The sequence below is a fragment of the Anomalospiza imberbis genome, chromosome 3 (assembly GCF_031753505.1).
Source record: "Anomalospiza imberbis isolate Cuckoo-Finch-1a 21T00152 chromosome 3, ASM3175350v1, whole genome shotgun sequence".
In the NCBI taxonomy this organism is placed as follows: Eukaryota; Metazoa; Chordata; class Aves; order Passeriformes; family Viduidae; genus Anomalospiza; species Anomalospiza imberbis.
The window spans coordinates 73,269,964-73,292,682 of record NC_089683.1 but is presented as its reverse complement, the minus strand read 5'-3'; positions in this window follow the sequence as shown (position 1 = coordinate 73,292,682).

Sequence of the window (22,719 nt, the reverse complement as noted above, 5' to 3'; positions counted from 1 at the left end):
ATCCCTCCATTGGTTAATGGGTGTCCCTTCCCCCTTGTTACTGCCCCAGTATTTAAGACGTTGCGAAAGCCTTGAGGGCACTTTCGGCTGTCAGACGCTCTGGCCTTCGGAGCTCCTTGGAGCTCGGTTTAAACCTGAGACTTTTTCCCCGGCCTTGAGTCAGCTCCCTTATTGCCTCCTCGGACGCCGCCTCTCCTCTATACAAGGCAGACAGCTCAGCGCTCTGTCTTAGCCGCTCCCCGAATCTTCCCGAGACACAGGGGAGTGTCCCCTGCAGCTGGCCATGCCTCTGCTGGGCAGGCGAAGCCAGGGAGTTTCAGGGCGAGCACGGCAGCAAGGGTGGTACCACAAGGATTGGTCTCGTGTCTCGTGTCACAGTGTGTGATCATTGTCATCTACCACCCGGCACGGTGCAGGCCACAGATGGAGGAACAACACTTTGCAGAAGGTGGAAGCAAAATGGAAGGAACCCAGTGGAACAGCAAGGTAGGAAGGTAAAAATTTGGCAAACACAACCTATTGAGCATCAAAAGAATTGAGTCTGTTTTGTCCAAATCACCATCTTCTGGTATGCAGAAGGTTGTTTACAGCAGACAGTGGTATGTTGTTCTCCTGATCCAGTGAGGTAGCACAAGAAGAAACTGGCTCAGTTTGCAACCTAGGCTCAGATTTAGAAAAACTTTTTCATTGTATGTCTATACAAGGCTATTTGGACTTTTAACCTTCTGCCCTGGCATCTTTTCCAAAAAATAAGAGATCACCACCTGTCAAGACCAGCTTTCCTTTGGAGTGTACCCAGAGCAGGAAGGAGGACTCCAAAATTTCTCAGGGTTCTCCCAGTCCTGCTTCCTCTCAGCTCCCTGACTCCATGACAGCAAACCCAAAGGCTCCTTTTCAAGAGTGACAGTCACAGACTGGTGGCTGTATCAAGGTGAGTCTGCTAGATGCAAGCTATAAACAAAGGTAGGGAGGAGAATCAGCCACTATCATGTGCTGTCAAAAAATGTTCTAAGATTTAAAAGACCTGCCTGAATCATAAAGGAAAGATACTATCCTTCCATCTAAACTGGACCTCAGTCTGAAGGGGCTACATGAATTACTGTAGATTAAGTGGTTGCAAATCCATTTTGGCAGCAGTAAAGGACATGCTACAAATCAGCCACATTCACTCAGTTTCTCTCTGCTGACATTGAGGTAAAAAAAAACACGTGTCTGGTTTGTACCTCATGGTCTGAAGCAGAGAGAGAGGAATTGTTTCTTGAAGATAAGTTTCAGTACTAATGTGATTCAACATGAGTTTGTAATTGTCAAAATGGTTTTCTTCATGGTCCATATTTGTAGGCCTAGAAGTTTGGGTTTTTTTCTAGGAAATTCCCATTTGTGACACTTTTCTTTTGCCTTAAATACTGTGTTTGATATGGTAGCTGAATTTCAGATTGGTTGATGATGGTGTAGCTGAAACTTACACAATTAATATTGCAGTGAAAAAATAAATAATTAACCTACAGTAGTTGTCAGTTTTATTTACACAAATGTTGCTTTCATGGAATTGTGACAAATATGCATGTTGTGTGGTCCAGCTATCATGTGTCTGCTTCATTTTCAATATTCCATATTCGAGAGCTGGAGCTAACATACCTTGGTGTCTGCCAGGAAATTGCCCTCTTCTCGTTAAATACCACAAGACTCTTTGGCATCCAAGAGGGCAGCCTTGTCAACAGGCTTTAGATGAGGGCTATCTTTCAAAAAAAAAAAAAATCTAACCCTCCAAAAGCAAAGAGAAATGTTGGTATCCAAGAAACTTAGAATATGGATATGCAATTAATTTAACATGTATCTTAAGCATATGTCATGGGAATAACTAATCCATCATTTTTAATGGCCTATCTGTTTTCCCCCATGATTGGCATTCAGTTACTTTCATTGTACCTAAGGCCTGTGGCATTAAAAAATCCTACACGCTGCCTCAAGTGTGTACAGTTTTTATTCTTACTTGTTTTAACATATATTTCCTTGGGAAATATAGTATTGAGATGAGGTTCTTGTTAACCGGCACATTAAGGGGACAGAAATAGAACTAAAAACATCACAAGGGTTTTGGCTAGTGTCTATGGTTATCTGTTGAAGGAAGAGAAAGTGGACCTGAAGATCCTAACAGCATTACTGTTATCTTACCTTAGATATCCCCTGGTGCAGCAGCCTGAGGTCAGGTGAAAAGCAGAAATATTTAGGTGACAAAAATGTTCCACATTTGAGCCCTACGTGAAAGCAACACAGCAAAGCCCTTCTGTAGCTGATACTTAATAGTTCATAGAGGAAAAATAAATGCCTTAGTCAACCTGCCAGCCTTTGAGCCAGGTAAGAACAGTTATGAGATCCCATCCCATCTACTTAAGTGCTTCTGTCACCATTTTTGCACCGCTGCAGCTGGGAGCAGCCACGCAAGCCTGACAAAGAGCCACAATGCTCCTGCCCTGCAGACCCTGTGGCAGGGTAAGGCAGGCAGCCTCACACCCACACCCCTGGCTGTGGGATCGGTCAGAGACCCAGAGGAGACATCAGGAGCATCCTGTCTGACTTTCAAGAGGCAGTCTGGGCTGCATGAGCCAAAAGAAAAAACATAAAATAGAACAGCTGGTGCCCCTAGCTGAAGGTAGTCCCTGAGCAGAGCTCCACAGCTCTGGCCCTGGGAAAGCACCAGCATTGAACACTCCCAGATGACTGTACCCCTTCAATTTAAATACCAGGTTTTCATTCAGCAAAGTTCTCATACAGTTGGACCTTGAGTTATTTGGTTGGGTTATTTGCCTGAAAGGAATAATCTTGCATCTTCTAAGAGTTGTGATTTCTCTGCTTCATTGATTAAAACACCTCTTTTCCACTATTTTCTCTCCAGCCACACACCCCACCCCCACTAATTAAATAGCTCCAACTCTCACAGCCGTGAGACTTCAATGGCTCAATAACATCCCGAGTCAATGTGTTGCAAAGCTGCTTTTTAATTCATTCTTCATGCAAATGATATACAATTAGACCTGGGTAATCTGCATTCCTTCTGCAAATGCTATTGTTAATAGGATTTAAGAAAAAAACCTTCAGCTTAACAAATCAATGGCACATACAGGCTATCAGATCAGTTACTCCTTAAACCTTTTGGATGGCCAGACATATGGGGCAAGCAAGCAATGATTATAACAAGGCTTTGCAAGGGTACTTTGTGGTGCTTGGGATGTCTGACTTCAGAAGCTTTCCACTCTATTTTTTCTCCCACCACTGCTTGCCTACTCAGATCAGGAAAGGGGAAGGAAGATCCCAGAGGAAAAGGTCAGACCTTTAGGACATTCATTAGGGATTGCCAAGGGCTGGGGTTTCCTCAAAGCTTTCTTTCTAAATTGAGCTGGATTTTTCAACAAGGGCCCAGCACTTAGGACAGGTTTTTACCTGTTAACAAAGAGACGGAAGACAGAGGGGGAAAAAAGCATCCCCTGTTCAGGCATGCCAGGCTGTTGTGGAGAGCTGCTGTGTTCTGCCCTGCGAGGAAAATTCTGGATATGCTGACAGATGTTTCCAAGTTTCACTTCCAGTTCAAGTATCTCAATAAAGTGTCTCAAAAGGGAAAATATTTTTCTTATAAACCTTGACCCAAGGTAAAAAACCAGCGTCCAGGACCCCCAGGCATAGTCTCTGCCTTCCTCAACAGGCAGTGCAGGACCGCATGGTCTTTCCTGGCAGTTAAGGTACATGGGGAAGAGCTATGCCTGTTACCTGTGAGAAAAGACAGCCCCAGTGGCCTCACAGCCCTTCAGTAGCCTGCAAAGAAGCAGGGTTGGGCAAGGACTGCCAAAGTGGGAAGGGTCCTGGGACTGGAGTGAGTTCACTCTCACATAAATATTCTTGCCTTTCACTTCAACATTGGAGTGCCCATTGTTTGTGCAATGTGGCACATCAAAAAAACCGAGGAATTAAAGTTCTCCATCCACAGGGCATAAGCAAAGCAAGGTACACAGACCTTATCCATGATGAATCTCTCCTTTCATTCAGCTTTGGCCCCCCAGTCAATAAGGGCACCAACTGTGATGAGGGCCCCAGTCCATCTGGAACTATTCATTTGGGTCACCAGATGATATGGACTTTCAATCCCTGCCAAACTTGTCCTGATTTGCACAAGGGACCAGATGCAAAAAGGCTCTGTATCCCAAGACAAATCCTCTCTTGTCACATCCATACCAGATACACTCACAGGCACCTCACACTGGGATATCACAACCTTCTGCAGCCAGAAAATATTATCCTTCATTATGCATATACCTTCCAGTACAAACACAACAATGACTGATGTGCCTTGACAGCTCTCCTCTCTTTCCTTCTCCCCTGATGCATTGCTGAGCAATGAGAAGCAGGCTCTCGGGGAAAAGTTTGCATGAAAAGTGATAACATGAGAATATGTCAGCATTCCTGGAAAGCAGTCGGGCAGCGTCAGTCAACAGAACTGCCTGCAGGCTTAAAAAAAGCATGGAGCTCTTCTTAGCCCTCACAGCCTGGCAACTGCATCTCAATTGCACCGAGACTCTTTGGCCTCACAGGAACCAGCTCTTTTTCCAGCCGGGAGGTATGCAGGACAGCAGGAGTAATAGGGTGCTAATTTTCATTAATTCAACAGAAAAATGCTTGGCACGGTTTTTTTTTTAAGTTTTCTGCCAGCCTTCAGTGCAGAGGAGAACCTTGTCCCACTAGCACCACAGGCAGGCCCCACACATTCACCCTTACCCAGAGCCCAAAAGGTTGCTCTTAGTCCTCTCCACCTGGAAAATGTATAATCTAAATGAACAGGACAAAAGGACAGGCAGAAGACATACAGTGGTGGATTTAGTAGCAGCTCAAATGAGAGCTTCATCATTTTAACCACACAACATTGCTTCTCAGTAGACTTCAAGGCTTCCTCTCTACTCCCTGCCGTCCCTTTGTCCAATCTCCCTTTTCCTTTCACTGTCCATATTTGCAATAAACGCATGGCACATCACCATGGAGTTGGCTGCAGTGTCCTGGCAGCTGTTTTAAAGTGAGCAGTGGAGGATCCATAATGCCCTCAGGCACAGCATCTGGCATTACAACATCCACTAGTGCAACTCACCCAGGCCTTCTGCCACTGCGTTATAAAGAAGAAATCATAGTCAAATCATGATGAGCAGGATCTGTGAGCCCAACAGTGTCCTGTTTGTATGTGGCCCTGCACTCTCCTTTGGAGTCACAAGAGTGCTAATGACAGCTGTACTGAAGCAGATTGCTATAACTCATTCTCTCCTGATTGCAGAGGGCCTGCTGTAATTACAAATACTAAGTGCAAACCCCAAGCAATTCCTCTAAAACCAATTGGATAACCCTGACTTTCCCTGGTGAAAATAGCTGCAGGTTTTGGCCTCAAAGTCTTTTTTTGCTCTTCCTGTTGCAGCCACAAGGCAGATCCTCCAGAACTTTGAACATTGAAACAAAATAATGATGTCCAAGACATATTCTAAGGGCCAAACTCTCTGAGCCACACTAAAGCAGAGCTCAGTGGGCTGCCCCTGGGTCCATGCAGCCCAGATGTACCCAGGTTATGTAGGTGCGCATATTCTGTTGGGACACTCTAAGGTAGACCAGCATTTTCACTTTCGTGGCACTTCTCTCTCCCACTGCTCCAGCTCAGGAGGAGCTGTTTCCTTTATTCAAACTACTTCTGCAGGGGTGTCCTTTTGGCTCTGTGTTTGAACAGCAGCAAGAGGGACCTCACCTCATCATGTCACCACAGCCAGTGAGACATGTGGTCTAGTTGGATATCGGAAAGAAAGAAAAGAAAGAAAAAGAGAAAGAAAGAAAGATGAACAGAAAAGAAAAGAGAAAGAAAAGAGAAAGAAAAGAGAAAGAAAAGAGAAAGAAAAGAGAAAGAAAAGAGAAAGAAAAGAGAAAGAAAAGAAGAAAAGAAAAGAAGAGAAAATAAGAGAAAAGAAAAGAAGAGAAAAGAAAAGAAGAGAAAAGAAAAGAAAAGAAAAGAAAAGAAAAGAAAAGAAAAGAAAAGAAAAGAAAAGAAAAGAAAAGAAAAGAAAAGAAAAGAAAAGAAAAGAAAAGAAAAGAAAAGAAGAAAAGAAAAGAAAAGAAAAGAAAAGAAAAGAAAAGAAAAGAAAAGAAAAGAAAAGAAAAGAAAAGAAAAGAAAAGAAAAGAAAAGAAAAGAAAAAAAGAACCCTCCAAAGGTCTCTCTCTCTAGATGTTACACGATTTGTTGCAGGCTGTTCTACCTAGGCTTTGCCACATTTAGAGTTTACTAATATTACATCTGTGCACTTTGAAGCCAATTGTTAGAGATGATGCTTCTCTCTCTCTCGATGGATAGTGTCAAATAACCATTTCAATTATGATCATTTAAATGAGTTACATCAGCAAAGCACAAGAGAAAAATACGTATACAATAATCAATCTGGTTATGTGATCATCAAAAACTGTTCAGACATACCTTTGAAATAAGGGGCCTCTATTTCACAAACTGTTCTAATTAGCCCAGGTCCTCATACTAGGCCTCAGTATCTCACAAATATAAGTTTTCTTCTAGATTTGGCTATTTATATAATAAATGTATTTGAGGTCCTTTTCCTCTTTTGCATCCTCCTGTGCTCATCTTCCACGGCTTGTGCCCATTTTTATTTCTTCTTTTCTTTCCTTATGATCATGTTACTTCCAAACATCTCCATCTTATTGTAGTTAAGGCAACTGCTCTTGTAAAGAGCAGCTCCAAGTGTGAGTGTTGCACTGAAAGTCTGACAATGTATTTCAGCAATCCTAGCCAGTTCTACGTGTGTTTTCAGTAGGAAGAGACCTCTTTATTGTCATCATATAAGATTCTAAATAAATACCAAAAATATCAGAAACTGACCTACCTTGTGAACATTATGCTCTTTAGCTCTGGTTCTATGCAGGATTCTTCAAAACAAAAAATTATAAAACCCCAACCAAGCAAAAAATTTTGCCACCTTGAAGAGGCTGGCATTTGTTTTATATGACTCAGTTTGTTTACCCTTCTTTTTTCATTATTTTTCTGAGGCTGGGCTGCCTGATGTGGCAAAGGCGACATTTATGGCATCACAGAGTGGTTCAGTGATCCACTGTGATACCTCTAGTCCTGCTGCAAGTTCTGGGCAATCTTTTCAGTTCCGAGCTCTGCTGTTCATTCATCCATGACCTGCAGCCCTCATGTTCACAAAAACTTATTGATCTCCATGGGATTCTTTTCTTCTGCTGGAAGATCTGGCACCAGTTGTGACAAAATAGATTACAAGCTAAAGGATGGGAGGCCTAGAAATAGCTCATTAGAGGAAACCAATCTTGGAGCCAAAAGTGGCCTGAAATCACTCTTGCATGGGAATGTCTCCCCCAGCCCATCTCCTGCAATGTGTCCTCCATGCATGTCATCAGCTCTGTCACTTTCCTGCAGGGAATTACTAATGCGTTGGGATCTCTTCTTCTCCCCCCTCTGCCCTTTCAAACCGGTCATGGCCATCCTCATAAATCTGCCAGGATGCTGACAGCCAGACTGCAGCTCACAGGGGCTCAGGGGACTTTGAGTGATATTCCTTCTGTTCCAGCTCTTTCCAAGACAGCCACTGATTTAGGAGGATGTCTCCTTTTACATGTTTGAACAAAATAATAATAACAATAATAATAAAAAGGCAACGTGGGGAGGAAAAAAGGAATAGGAAAGATAGTGGCACCATGATCTTCTGTATTGAAGTGACTGCAAAGTGCAGGATGTGTCCCTGGAGAAACAGATTTTCCAGGCAATGAAAGGAGCAAACAAAGAGCAGAAAGAAATGGACCAGGGAACTCACTATTTGCCTGTGCATTTGATAGAGTGCAACACATGCTTTATCTCTACCCAATGTCTTGTTAGTGAAAAGCCATTTATTTATTTTAGAACATGTTGATAATGAATGCTCCTAGCAGATAACATAGTCTCATACCAAAACAAGGTTTTCTGTTAACTCTAATCCCCTTATTTCAGCTAAGACTATCTGTAGTATTCTTTTACTTTCTTTACCAGTGAGCTGCTGCCAACCCTAATCACTCTGGCTCACACCAGACATAATTTCTATTATCTGGCTGATTCTAAACGACCCTGTCTTCAGCATTGAAAGGCATCTTGATGTTATCTGGGGGACCATGGGAAGCCTACACGTGTAAAGGCAGGCTGAGCAAAAGCCCTGTGCGCCACTAAAGGCTCAGTCATCACATGAAAGCAGCCTGAAAATCAGTTTATAGATCTCTGGTTCTGAAGTGAGCGTAGGAGATCATTGCTTCATCACTCATAGTAAATGCTGTGATTGATGAACCTCCAAAGGCTGGGAGGTTTCATGTGGGTGAATTCTCACATGCTGGCCCCTATCCAAGTGTCTGCTGAGGATGCAGAACTGGAATAATAACCTTGTGGAAATACACACTTTAAGAGTACACGGGTGCTTTAGGGATTGTCCACAATCTACAACAGGAGTTGTAGTAAGAAGGTAAATTTAAATTGATTATTTCTAGGCATAAAAAGAGTTGGTAGCATTGAAAATAAAGGGGAAGAGTCATATTAAAATATTTATATCAGGTATTAAAAATTCTTTAGAAAGGTTCAAATAGACAAAAAGAAAATGGGAAAAGAATCCTGTATTCAACAAAATGTAATTTGACATGCCAATAAGCCAAATTAGATAAAGCACTAGAGTGGAGCTCTTTGGTGGCTCTTGATAGATCATCAGCTTTAACAGGTGATGGGAAAATCAGGTTTGTAAGTACCTGTCTGTAACATGTGAACATACAGGACAATCTGAGAGCAACTGAATAAAGTTCTCTGGTCAGTGATTCTCAAACAGCCTTTGCATTTTTAAGGGGAAATATTCTGACTCAAATAGTAACTAATTTAACACTGGGAAATTTGTTTCTGGAGCTCCTCTTGATAGACAGAGGAGAGACGGGAACTGGAAAGATTGTTTAGACAAAAGCAACAGTGATTTAGTTGCCCTTGTTTTAGGCAAACAACATGAAGTACAAAAAAAAAAAAAGAAGACTATCAATACTTGATACTTTAAAGGGAGCATCTCTCAACATTGCTCAACATCTCAGTGGTTATAAGCCCAGCTCACTGGGAGAAAGAATTGAAACAGAAAATTGTTAAAATAATCAGGAACCACAGAAACTGTAGTAAACATAGAAGACTCTACTGCTTAAAAAACCCCAGTGTTTCAGAAGGGAAGTGAAAGCAGATAGGCTTTTATGTAAACTAGCAATATATAAATTAAAGGCTAGAAATGGCTGAAAATTATTAAGTAGCAGACTAAGTCTATCACATTTGAGGGTATTGGGAAGAAACAAAGACAATATTTAAAACATTTAAACGCTGGGACCCTCAAACCAGAGAAGAAGTAACTCCATGAAAGACTTGAACAATGATCTCTGTAACCAACTGAATGTCTGTTCCCATTGCAGGACTGAGGAAAGAGCAGTAAAGGTGGCTTTTAGATATCTAAGAATATGAGGGTGAAAGTGCTACATATTTGTCATTGTGTCCACTTCTGATGTCCTCATTTCAGAGACAGATAAACTGAAGGACTTGACAAAAATCCTGAGTAGTTAGGAATTTGGGAAACATGTTTTAATGTGGAGGATTAAGGAGTTATTTAACCATTTAAACTAGCCATTTAGGCAGAAGGGAGATGACAATGAATTTCATTGTTTTATTAGCAGTTACAAATACTTGCAATAGGAAAATCCAGAGTGACAATCATGACCACTTTGACCTAATCTTGGATCCAGTGGCTTCAATATGAATTTGTGGTGCAACTGCAAACAGTGCTAACAGGTGCATTTTCTTCATTGGATGTTTATTAATCAAACCTGGCCATTTCTTCCAAGGTCTGAAAAGAGGGGTCACTTCTGTCAGCAAGGACTGCATTTCTGAAGAAACAGGTGGAACTTTACATATGGGAGCGAATCACAAACACCACATCTCTTCAGTTTTAATGTGATAGTCTGAGAACCAACTGTTTTTCCAAATGGACTGCAAGGTCTTTTAGGCAGGTCCCATCTTTGTCTATGTGAAGAAAATACTTCAGTGAGGGCAAGACTCCTGCACTTCACTGAGCTCTCTCAAGGCTAGTGTAATGTAAGTAGAAGCAGCACATCAGATAATCCTTCCATTCATGCACTCACCACTTTAGAGGTGGGAAAAGCCACTTCTGAAGTTCCAGCAATCTCAGGCTTAGGAGTGTGATTTTTGAGGAAACCAGCTTCCTACTGCAAAATGTCTTGCACAGCACAAAAGCAGAGAGGTAACAAATTCTGCTGCTTCAAGAGGTCCTGTGCTAAATGCCAATGGGTGTAAACTCCCTTTTCCCCATGGATATATACACACACGTGCACGCACTGAACATTTTCCAAAGTTCTGCTAAGAGATGGAAATGCAGGTCAAATCTGTCATATTTTTCAGTGTGCTGTCTGCTCTGTAATGGTTTTGCTCAGCTTACACCACAGCAGCACAGAGGGAGGGCAGAGGGAAGTTGGGCTGGGGACGGCTGCTGGGGCCAGACAGCCCCATGGTTAAAGTTCAGCATGAGTATGGCACAGGGCAGGCCAGCTGCAGCACAATCCCAAGCACAAGCTGTTTATTAGGGTGAACGTAAAGCACTCCAGAAGGGCAAGACTCAGTGTTCTTCCTTTTGATCCTATTATCATATGACAACATGATTAAAGACAGGGTAAAGGCAAGGCCCTCATGGAAGAAGCACAGGGGTGTCAAACCACTAATGGAAACTGTCACGGAGGAGACAGAAAGTTTAAAGAAAACATGGCCCTCTCTCCCCCCAGGGCAGGGAGCGAGGGGGATCCCAGTGCCAGCAGAGGCTGCACACAAAGGCAGCGCAATAAAAACAAGAACATAGGACAGAACTTAGAAAAGTAAATGTGGTGTCAGCTCCTCCTTTGTCATCTGTGTGTCCTGGGAAACCAGATGACAGTAAAGATTGGCTGCATAGCTCTTCTGGACACAGCTCTTGCACACAGGCCTTATTTCCCTGAGTCCTAAACTCATTTTAGTTTTCTTTTTAAACTTCAAGCCCACACCTCAACCTAAGCTCCTCAACCTCTCTGCACAGTGGCCATGCACAGGAATGCCTGATTCATATAGGACACTGGGCACCAGAATTCAATCCCAAGACAGTGAGGAGACCCTAATCCAGACCCTAAGAAACGTGTTTCTCCCCACACCAACTGGTTTGGAGCCACTTATTGTGTGGCAGGTGATATTCTCTGATGCAGGGCTCCTAGTGCAATGCCTCTCAGCAGCTGGCATGGGGCTGCACTCTTAGGACACTGCAGGGTGTGGGGTTTCAAGCTGCAGTCACTGTACTGTTACAAAGTGAGACTAGGACAGGCAAGCCCTAATTCTCCCTTCCTCTCTACACCAGTCCTGTGATGGAGTAACCCGTCTCCCACACTCCGTCTCCCCTCCTATATGCCTATGAACACCCCTGATCACTAACCAGCTGTGTCTCATCCCCTCCAGTGGCAAGCATGGGGCCGTGCAACACCAAACTTCATCCAGGGGCAGGTGTGCTGAGCACAGGTGCGGGTCCCAGGCCCTTGCTGAGCATAGAAAAGATGGACTGAGGGTCATTGCTTAGCATGTATGGGCTGCCAGCTCTGCAACAGGGTGGGAGGAGAGGCAATGGCAGGTTAGTGCTGAGATAAGGCACTTAAAATCCAAAAACCAGTGAGCATAGAGTGTTGGGAGAAGCATTAGAGGGGAAACATTACCATAAAAATGTGTAAATTAATTACTTAGTAATGGACAGTGCCCATCCTTCTCTCTCTGTCACTTCTCAGTAACACTTCTCTCCTTTTCCATCTCCCATTTCCTCTGCTTACTTTCTTTGACTCCCCAACACATCATTTTCTTCCCTTCCTTTCCTTTTGTGTTCAAATCCCTTCCCTCTATCTCCTCACCCTCTTCGCCCTTTCTGCCCCACCTCCAGTTTCATCCTTTGTCTAAAACACTAGATAGGTTCTGTAACTTTCTGATGTTGCCAATTGGTAGCACTGAAGCAGCAAAGGCTTGGGTAAGTTATTCTTCCTGGCTACATCCTCAGACAACTGGAGTATAGAAAGTCCCTGGGAGTTACAGGGGAAAAAACACCACAATGTAAGGTAATCTGAGCCATGTTTCTGCTTCCTAAGACCTCAAGGGTGCCAGACCTCTGCAACACAGCTACCCGGACTATATCCAAGAACTCAGTTCTTGCCTTGCGTCTCCAGTCACAATGAGTTAAATACATCTAAGTTCAGGAGGGTTTTGGCACTTACAGTGCCTTCCTCTTGGGAGCTGGATGTCCACCTCTGTGACAAATACAGCATCACTATAAACTGGTGCTCCTTTCCGTGAATGGAACAACCAATGAGTGAAGTTAGTTATAACAATCTTGAACAACCAATGGAAGCATCAGCATTAACATGGGATAAAAAAACAACACTGGAAAGCTGTCAAAAATTGAATACTTTTAACAGAATATATTCAATCAATTTTTATTTTAACAAGTTTAATAGGATTCTTCGCCATTAGCTCCCAAGAGTTCTCGATCAGATGAGCCCTCTGGAGATGCTTGGAACATCTGGATACTTATTTCTCACTTATTTCCCACTGGAGTCTTAAAAACTCAATTTTGTTGAATGTCAAGGCAGGACTTCTTCCCTTTGGTGTTCAGGAATATTTATTTCATTTTTTCTTCTTCTGTCTGTTGCACTTTCCAAAAGGTGGTTGGTTGCTGATGTCAGCAGTATCTCAGATACATGGAAAATATTTGCCACAAGAGCAAACACCAATGGGACACAGAATGGCTATGGAGACATGGACATTGGCACACCTGTGGGTACAGGCAGAGAGGTAGGCGGTCACTCAGGATGAAATAACTTTGCAGTGGAGTACTCTAGGAGCATCGCTCAGGATGGATCAGCTTCACAGGAACAAGAAGACTACTGTGTCCCCTCAGGGAGGGAAGGAGGGAAGGAGGGAAGGAAGGAGGGAGGGAGGGAGGGAATGGATAGAGATATGGAAGTAAGGATGGATGAGGAAGAATTGTTTCTGCAATTATGCTATATTTCAATTTTTCTTTCATGTATCTGCATCCCATTGTTAAAGATGTGTCTTCCAAATTTTTATCTCTTTGGATGGAAAGCCTGCTGCAGCTACAGAAAAAGCACCCTGCACCCATTGTCTTTCATTTTCCATAACTTTCAGGTGTTGAGCTCCAATGAAGATTTTGTTCAAGCTTACTTCTGATGCCATTGAAGGAAGAACAGATTTTCTATGCAGCAACACACTTGGAGTAAAGCTGTCAGATCTGCCTGTCAGATTCATACAAGAGTTTCTTGAATCCATTTGCCAAATAGATATAAATAGTACTTAGGAAACATATCTCACTTAGAAAGGACTTTGTAATAACAGAAGTACATGCCAGGAAAACAGGTATTTCAGGAAAATCTGGTTCCCAAGTCCCCACTGTGTCCCCAGATGTAATCAACAATACATCTCCGATTGAACATCCTGTAAGTAGTAAAGCTTAAAGTTGAAAATGTATAGATGTCATTTTTTTGGTGTTGCTTCCTTTGACAAGATGCTGCAAACAGGAGATTTTAGTTTCTAACACACCGTGTAGTTCTGGCATAGGAATCTGGCATCATGACAAAGCATAACAAATGTTACTGCCTCATTAATACCTTTTTTGCAGTGGTATTTTTATGATTTTCTACATTCTTCAGTGGAAGCTTGGCATCTGGGCCACCTCTAATGTGGTATAATATAACCACTGATAGCTAGTGAAAGCCTCCATTGAAGGCGTGACACTCCGGGTTGCTCCAGCATGTTCCTCAGCAACATGGGGAAGGCTGCGGCTGACTTGATGACAAAACGGCAGGAGCAGTGGCTGATTGCACAAAGCCTGGGGAGCAAATTCGGCTTTGCTTGGCAATCTGCTCGCGGCTCCTCGGGCACTCAGCGCTGTGTGCTCGGAGGGAAGAATCAGTGCGGGGGCATTAGGGTAACCCTTCACACGCTACTTGCAGAATTAGAGGAGAGATGTGATGACAGCTAGAGCCATGATGGATATTTTTAGCAAGCTATATAGTCAACATGTTTCACTTCTAGCCTTACTCACAAATTGTTTGTGAGGATTTTTTGGCTTTTATGATTGTGCCTGTTACCGAAGTCATTCAGTCGCTGCTCCAAGTGCATTCTGGTCAATACGTGACTGGAAACTATAGTCTGAGCATGTACAGGCTGTTTGTTTCTCACAACTGCTGGGGAGGCTGGTTACCACAGCTACATTATATTGTTCCCAGACTAGAAGACTTTAGCAACTGTCCAGTGGGGTGTACATGGGTCAAAGACAGGATGTAAGAATAAGCTGTGATGCTAAGAGGAATTAGCCACTCAGACCCTGAAAAACTAAGCAACTGCCTTAAAGCCTGATTTGAAATTAACCTTCTGTCTTCACATTTGTGCTCAGAGTTTCTGTTTGTGCTGTCCCAACTGCAAAATGTTCCACCTCATCTTGCGTGCTGCTACCAACTGCCTCCGTATGTCCTTACCAAGCATTCGGTGTCATAGCCTGGCAAGGGAGCCCCAAGATACAAACTGGTTCCTCTCCCCTCTGAGGATGGGTGAAGACTGCAAACCCAGCAAAAAGACCATTTGCTGCTTCAAGTGAGCAGGGACCCACTGCTGCCCTAAACCATTGTTCCTCATGCCTACAGTTATCAGGCTTTTCCTAACCTACATCTCTCTTAATGCACAATAAATCAATATCCCTCCTCAATTAACCTTACATATCTGAGGGCTTCTATCACAATTTCCCTTCAGACTTGCCTTTTCCAAACCTATTCCATTTCCTCCAGCCTGTCCTCATAGGTTGTATTTGCTTGCCCTTATCATTCCTGCTGCTCTCCTAAGGACTTCTTCTACTTTGGGTTTGTATTTTTTTCAAAGCAGAGTTTTATCATCTTTCTCATTTTCTTCTTCAAAAACCAGTTCCGTCCTCCCATGACCCAGATCACAACAGCCACAGCACAAGGTGCTAGTAGAAAGAGAGGAGGAGCTACAACCTGCTACAATAAGTCTGCCCTGAATGCACTGTATGTATAAAATTGCATTTATTTTATGTATATTGTTTTCCTGGATTTGTTATGCCCCTAAACAGCTTCTCATTTATTCCTGTGTGTGATAAATATAACCCAAAACAATTTTTAATGCATAGATATAAAACACTGAAAATCAATTAACAGAACTACACACCTGAAGTCTGGCTTTTAAAGGGATACCTTTTCCTTTTTAATAAGCATGCTTGCATGTTTTTGCATCTCTGATTATTGTGGACAGCTGGCATTGAATTCATAGATCTGATGTATAAACAACTTCAGTACAAAGCCCCAATTTTTTATGCTGTGTCTGCCCCTGCAAAAAAAAGGCTTGATACAAAAATCTTAAAATACCAATTATTGCAAAATTCTACCTACAAAAAAAAGGCAGAAACAGGCTCTTGCTCATTCATTCTGTTTTCTTTCTTCCCTCTGCCCTCCTCTTGAACTTTACATGACTTTTTTTTCCCCCTCCACTTCTGTCAGCGATGGGAAATTTCTAATCCAACATACAGATTCGTCCCTATTTGAAAATGAAAAGGAAACACATTTGCACTGAGAGACACTGAGGGGCATTTGTTAAAGCCAAGGCAGAGTGGCAAAGTTCATCTCCCAGCAGCAAGACTTGTGGCAAGAGGTAACTGCGTTTGTCCCTTTTCTCCCAACGACTCATTACAGCTGAGCAGGTCAGACCTGTCAAACATCGCCGCATTCGATGGTGCTAGGAAAAAAAAAAAGAAAGAAAAAAACACCCTGTACTTGGATGCAAGGGCTGTGCATCCCTTGTGCTTTGTCTGGCGCAACCCTTTCACAGAAGCAGAGACATTGTGAAACGGGGTCAGGAAGGTAGCAAGCCAGCTGCCTGACATCCTTTCGACCGACTCCCGTGACCAAGGAAAGAGCAGTGGCTTCAAGAACCTTGCAAATACAAGATGAGCGCCTCTCCCAGCAAAATCCAAGCACAAGCCTGATTTTGGTCTTGCTGTAGGCTGGGGGTTAGAATGCTTGTTTATTTCAGTGTCACCTTGTGGTTTCAGTGGGACCACTGCTGTTTACATGCAGGATGAAGGACAGTAACTCAAACCCTCTCCCCTCTTTCAGAGCCAGCAAGCCTGAGCCTCAGCTGATATTCATGAGCCCAGTGCCGCTGATCCCGCGGCACAGCACGGCGTGGCACATGGCCTCCCCCCAGCTGGCTGTCTGGGCCAAACTTCGCCTGGAGCCCAGCAGCTTTCAGCCCAGGGTAACTTCCCCAGAGTTGGGAGCTTTATACTGGTCTAACAAAGAAAGGAGACAGGCTAGCCAGGCCTTAATGAGCTGATGCTGATCATGTAACTGTCTTATTGAATTTGCATTTCATTAGGAGACTTCATTTGAACCACAGCTGTGAATATTTGAGGGCCTGATTGTGTCTATGGATACTAATTTGTTCAAAGAAGACAAGGAGGATACTGAGCTGCAACCCTGACCCTTTTCATATCGATCAGACAAGATAGATCCTCCTTAAAACTAATGTCAGAGCTGTACCAAAAACGTGCCCAGGTCGACATACCCTGGTTGCTATTAAGCTGCCTAAATGCCTTTTCCAGAAACTCACCCCTAGGAAATGGACAGGAAAGCTGGACCCCAGCACACACTTCAGTCTTTGCCTGATAAAATTTCATTTTCCTGTACTGTAGCTTAATGAAGATGATGAAACCCATGGCATGGGAATACACCATCAAGGGAAAACATCCCACCACCAGAAGGAAATGCCATCATTCAAATACTGACTTGGTATTTCAGGCTTCATGATTATCCCTGTAGCCATGTAAATCAGATTACCATACCATAATGTTCTGTTGGAATCCCACATCACTTAATGATGGAAAGACTGCAGACAGCAGGAATGAAACAGTTAAAAAGCCAAGACTAGTGATAAGCAGATGGCAATTATTGCTGCTTACTGGTAAAACCTGTTTGTATTAAAAATATCTTAATGTTTCCATTGGAACCTGCCAATTAAGAGATTAAACTGTGTTTCATTCACATACAAGTGACTGTGAGCTCACACACACACACACCTGGCACTCCCAGCTCCAAATTCTACATAGAGGCTGGCTGAAAATATACCCACTGGTCATTTTCTTTTTCATACTTGTTTATTGAGTGGGGTTTGGGTTATTTCATGAGCTGTCAGGAGTAAGATATTTTCACCTTACTATCAGGAGAAACAGGAAGCTGCTGGTAAACACAGCTATTTTTCAGGGAATTACCTAACTGGGGAGTAGACCTTCATTGATGAAGCTACTTGAAGCCCAGACAGGCCTGAAATGTGGATGGTACATCGCCAAGATTTTATTCTCAAGATAGCCTAAGCAAGATGATTTGTCTGGGAATTGCCCTAAGTAAACATGCCAATAGGATGGAAAAAGTTAGCCCCTTTGCCTTCTTAGCCAACCAGCCATTTCCCCTCTGCTGAGGGGAGCGACTGCTGGCACTCAAGGGCTTCCTGCATGTAGCTGGTCAGTCTTTTGCTGCAGTCCCAGGAGCCTTTTTCTGTTAACAGGGAAGCCAAATTTCCTTCACGGATGCTGCTTTACTCCAAGCATTGCCTCTGTCACTCAGGGGCGGTAAGTGGATCTGGACAATTCCCCAGAGGATTCCAATGTTTATAAACTAATAAAGGATCTAATGTTGCCAGTCTGAAAGCCAGACGTGGCTGCTGCTGATATAGGAGGGTTTTCTGTCCCTTATCACTTTTCATACCTTGACACCCAGAAGGATTCAGGAAACAGCCTGGTACTCATGCTCTTTACATGCCATTTGTGACCATTTCAAAGGATGGAGTAAGGGCATGCCAAGCTGTGATTATATATGACAAGCTGTGATTATAAGTAGGACTTATATAAAGAAATAATGCCCCTTGCATTGTCATCAAGCACAGGGAAACTACTCAGATGAGTGCTGCTACCTAGCAAAGGAAAAGCATTAGCTTCAAGTAGCTCAGCTGACCAAGTGTCACAGATCTAAATATATCTGGACATCCTCAGTCTGAAAGCTCTTGCATAATGTACTTTCCAAGGATATTTCCAATCCTACCTGGTACTGCCAAAATCAGTGATGGTGCAAGGACAGCATTTGATTTAGCTTCTTAGTGCTTCCATCTCTGCTTCCTTAGCCGAAATCAGAAAATGCAGAGACCCATTAAAAAACAACAACAACAAAAACAACAACAACAACAACAAAACCCTAACCAAACAAACAAACAAATATGTTCCAGTAGTGCTAAAAAGTTCAGTTCAGGCCTGATCAGGGAGTTGGCAGAAGCTTGGGAATAGCTTTTGCTTTGTTTGAACCAATCCCAAAATCCACTACTGAGTGTTGCTTCCTGGTGTCTGCACATTCTCTGAGATGGGGAGACAGGGAGGGAGAGAAGAGGTGTCTCAGTGTGTTTTCCACCCATCCTAGTGCTTCTCACAGGAGATTTTCAACTTTCTCAGTTTGCTGTTGGCAGGAAGGGGCAGGGAGTCTCCCAGGAGACCCTGCCAGAGCTCCTCTGAGACTCCCTGGGACAGGCAGGCCTCTTCAGAGGCAATGCTGGTGCCGTTCTCCACTGGGATCTGCAGGGGAGGCTAAAGTAGCACGACTGGCTGCAGAGGTGCACTGGCCTAGAAAGTTCCCAGATCCCCCATCACAGCCCAACCAACCAAATAAATAAATAAACGGTGGCACACACGCGCTCCCTGTCCCTTCCTCCCTCAGGTCAGAAAGATGTCCTGTTGCTACCAGAGGCTTGCACAGCAGACTGCTCTTCTGTTGCCCCTCTGCCAGTGCCACCTCCAGGGGCCCCGTTGTCACTGGCCTTGTGCCTCTCTTTGCAATCCATACCCATCCCTGCCAAGACCCGCTCCTGACACCTGCCCTGTGGCCAGGCTTATCCTCGGCATTTTTTGGAGGAACATCTGGATTTCTGGAGGAGCAAAGGTGCTGTCTCAGCTTCCAGAGGAGCAGAGAGTTGGGCTGGCCAGCCCTGAGGACACCGCTGCCCCGCAGGGCACCTGGCCTGCCCTGCACAGCCCCTGTCCATCACTCCACCCAATGCAAGCCCCTGGGCTGCCCAGGGCTTCCCTGCGGCCCCTCAGACCAGATAGCCAGCAGCTCCCAGTGGGATTTTTAACTCCTCCTGCCGTGTTTACAGTCACTTATTCAGCTCTGCGCAAACATGTTTTTCTTCGGCATGGCAGGAGGGTTTTGTTGCGTGTTTCTGTTTTTATTTTCCTTCCCTCCTGCCCCTTCGGAGGCAATAAGGTGCACAAACAAGCTGCCCATAGGTGGCTGAGAGCAGAACTCGAGCCGCCCTTAAATAATAAAATTTAAAAAAGAAGGGGAAAGAAAACCCACCCCGTGCTACCGGGGGCCCCGTTGGTTAAAGGCTACGGCGCAGTCACTCTGAAGTGAGGGTTTAATGAAGTAGCCTGTGAGAGAATGGAGGGGATGGTCCCCGCTGCACAGATGGCTCTTTGTCACCGCTGACACCTGCCATCTGCTTGTTTGTCTAAATGATGTCGGAGGGGCATCGCGAGCCTCCAATCTGCTGCGCCGCCTCCACCAGCTCGGGGTGACCCCCTGACCCGCGTGTCAGACGGGTCCGGAGAGTTTGTTCTTTCCGCTCCGTGCGCCCGGCCCGGCCCCTTCCCCGCCGGCAGCCCCGCAGCTGCCCCCGGCCGCGCGCTGCCGCTCGCCCCCCACGCCCGCCCCACCGCCCGCCAGCCCCTAAATCTCCTCTTCTTCATGCATATGAAAGGGGAGGACATGGAGAGATTAACCTCCCAGGGCATGAAAGGGGTACAAAAGTTTACACCGCCGGGCAGCCATTTAGACCTTTTGCGGGGGGATGCGCTCGCACTCCTGGGCTTTTTACCCTCATCTCCGCTCGATGCTCAGACTCTTTCTGAGGTAATTAAGAGGCCAAATTACCCCAGATGTAACACCACTGATATCAGGAGAGGCAATTAAAATATTTAGCGAATACAATTTCTTTCTATTTCTCTGCCATGAAGGCAGACTGGTGCCTTAACATCAGCTATAAAATTCAGAGGTCTCCAAAGACGTCGGTTTCAAGGCAGAAGAAGGAGGTAGGATCCGCTTTCCTGACAGTGGTCACCCGCAGACTTTTGAAATCACGCTTGGAAAAAGGATATATTACTGCAAATACATTCAGGTAGCATTTTTTCTCAACTTCTCACTGTAGAAAAATAATATCTTCTTAATACGTGAAAAAGAGTTTCACAGTGTATGAAAAGTGACTGACAGCTGCCAAGAGGGTCTCAGCTTTGAAATAAACCTGTTGGAACAATAAGTGTGTCCCAAGAATGCAACATTTAATTTAAAAACAACATTAAAGTCTAAAACAGCCTAAAAAATCTTGACTGGTTGGAAACCCACTTCCCTTTTCCTTTTCACTCCACTCTAAGCCCACAGAAATTCTATACTCTTGATATGACTTCAGGCCATTTCAAAATACTCAGGCCGAGTGCCTAAAAGGAACCTCTTTCCCGTACAACCAACAAGCCCATCTCTAGGATGTCTCAAAAGAGACTGAAGTTTGCTGTTTGTAGCAGCACATAAATTGTGCTTGATGTTATCAGTGATGTCAGTGTACATGGAAGGTGTATAATGGATATTAATTATGACTGTTATCACTTATGACTTGTGTAGTGCAGCCAGGTATGCCTGAATACTTGCAAACACAGCGGCTTTTACACGTGGCAACTCATGAAATGGAAAATGGTCACTCTGCACAGCTCTAATGAGGGCAAGGGTGATTTAAGCTAGCAGAAAGAATCATAATTACTGTAGGTTCAAAGCGATCTTGAAGGAGAGGAAGTTAAAATGGGGTTGAGATTGATCTACTTTCATGCTTTACTCGGTCCATTGTTTTTAATGCCTCATTTTGAACTATAAACAAATGGCTCCAGGTGATTTGCACAGTTTTCTGCAGATAATTCCTGAATTTGTTCTGGGCAATGGTGGAAAGTGTGCACTGTGCAAGAATAGCAGGGGAAACTGTGACAACAGCTCCCACCCTCTTTACTCTTTCCAAAAAAGTCCAAATTAAATCCTGGATTCAAAGGCATGCCAGAGCACAGATGAGAGGAGAGGGCTCCAAGGTTTGCAGAGGACCACATGCTTACAGGGAAGCTGGTGCTGATGCCCAGCCCCAGCAGCAGCCTGGATGCTGAAGGCCTTCCCACCTGGGGAAGGGCCAGCTCTGGACTCCTGTCCTGGATCACAGGCTGAGGGGATCACCAGTCTTCCCACTCCTACAGGTCTCTGCCAGCAGGGCTGCCTTGGCCTCCAGCTCACATGGTCTGTTCTCCACCGCAGCCCCTTGGCCACCAGCACCTGGGCTGAGACCAAGCACAGCAGGAGTAAAAGATAGGCAAAACACAGTGACTCTTGGAGAGACACAGAAAGGCCTACAGGCTATGTCCTCAGCCTGGGAAGCCTCTTTTTCTCCCTCTCCTTCATGACAGTACAGTTTCTGAACCCACAACAAAGAGAGGAAATCAGAGGCAGCCATATCCCCATGCATCTATCCAGGAAAAAATTCACTGCCTCAGATCCTTCTTTTTTTCAATAATATTGGATGATAATTTGCGGTGATATAGAGAAAAAATAAAGGGAAACAAAAAAGTCCCCCAAAATCACCCAGTCTTTTCCAAAATCTAACAGAGATAAAGGATGAAATCCTAGCCTTGCGCTTATTAGTTCAGCATGGAAAGGCTTTTACCCCCTTGCATCATTATAAAAGGGATTTTTAAATTTTTTTTTTTTTTTTACCTGAGGTGCTTTTGGTTAATTGGTGTGTGCAAAAATATCTCATTGTGGAAGCCATTCCTGACCCAGGTGTTAAGTGTCTAAGATCTGCCCAGCTGTCTCATGATGGGTACTTTTCTTCCTTTAAACATCCTGCTAACTCCCTGACCCTCAGCCAACACCATGCTCAGCATCAGAGCCAACACATCATGTTTGTCTTGGCAAAATGAGCCAGACTGCATTAAAATGAGGGTCAATGGAAAACAAGAAGTATCAACAAAAGTCCCTTCCTTTATTTTTGTCTGAAAGATAAAATCTGCATGTTTTGATGCTTTCTGCCAGCCCACCAACTCCAGAAAGTACCCAGACATCCCCACAACAGGGTGGTGAGATGCTTCAGGAACATTTCCTTCAGAAGCTATTACGATAGTAAGCTTTCTGTACCCAACAATTTCAACACGATCCTATTTTGATGAGGTGAATGACAGTCAATTCCCATTAACTCCCCCTACCAGAAGCTAAATTTCTTCTGAAAATGTTTTTATTTTCTTCCTTGACTGAGGCTGGCAGAGCTGGATGTGGATTTGTATGTGCACAGTTTCTTTCTTCTAGACTGGAAATGGGATTTTTTCACTGTATCCTTTCCTTCTGGAGCTCAGTCTTTTAGTATCAATCCCAAATAACATCTCTTGACCATGGTCAGCTCAGTCAGACCTGCAAGCAAA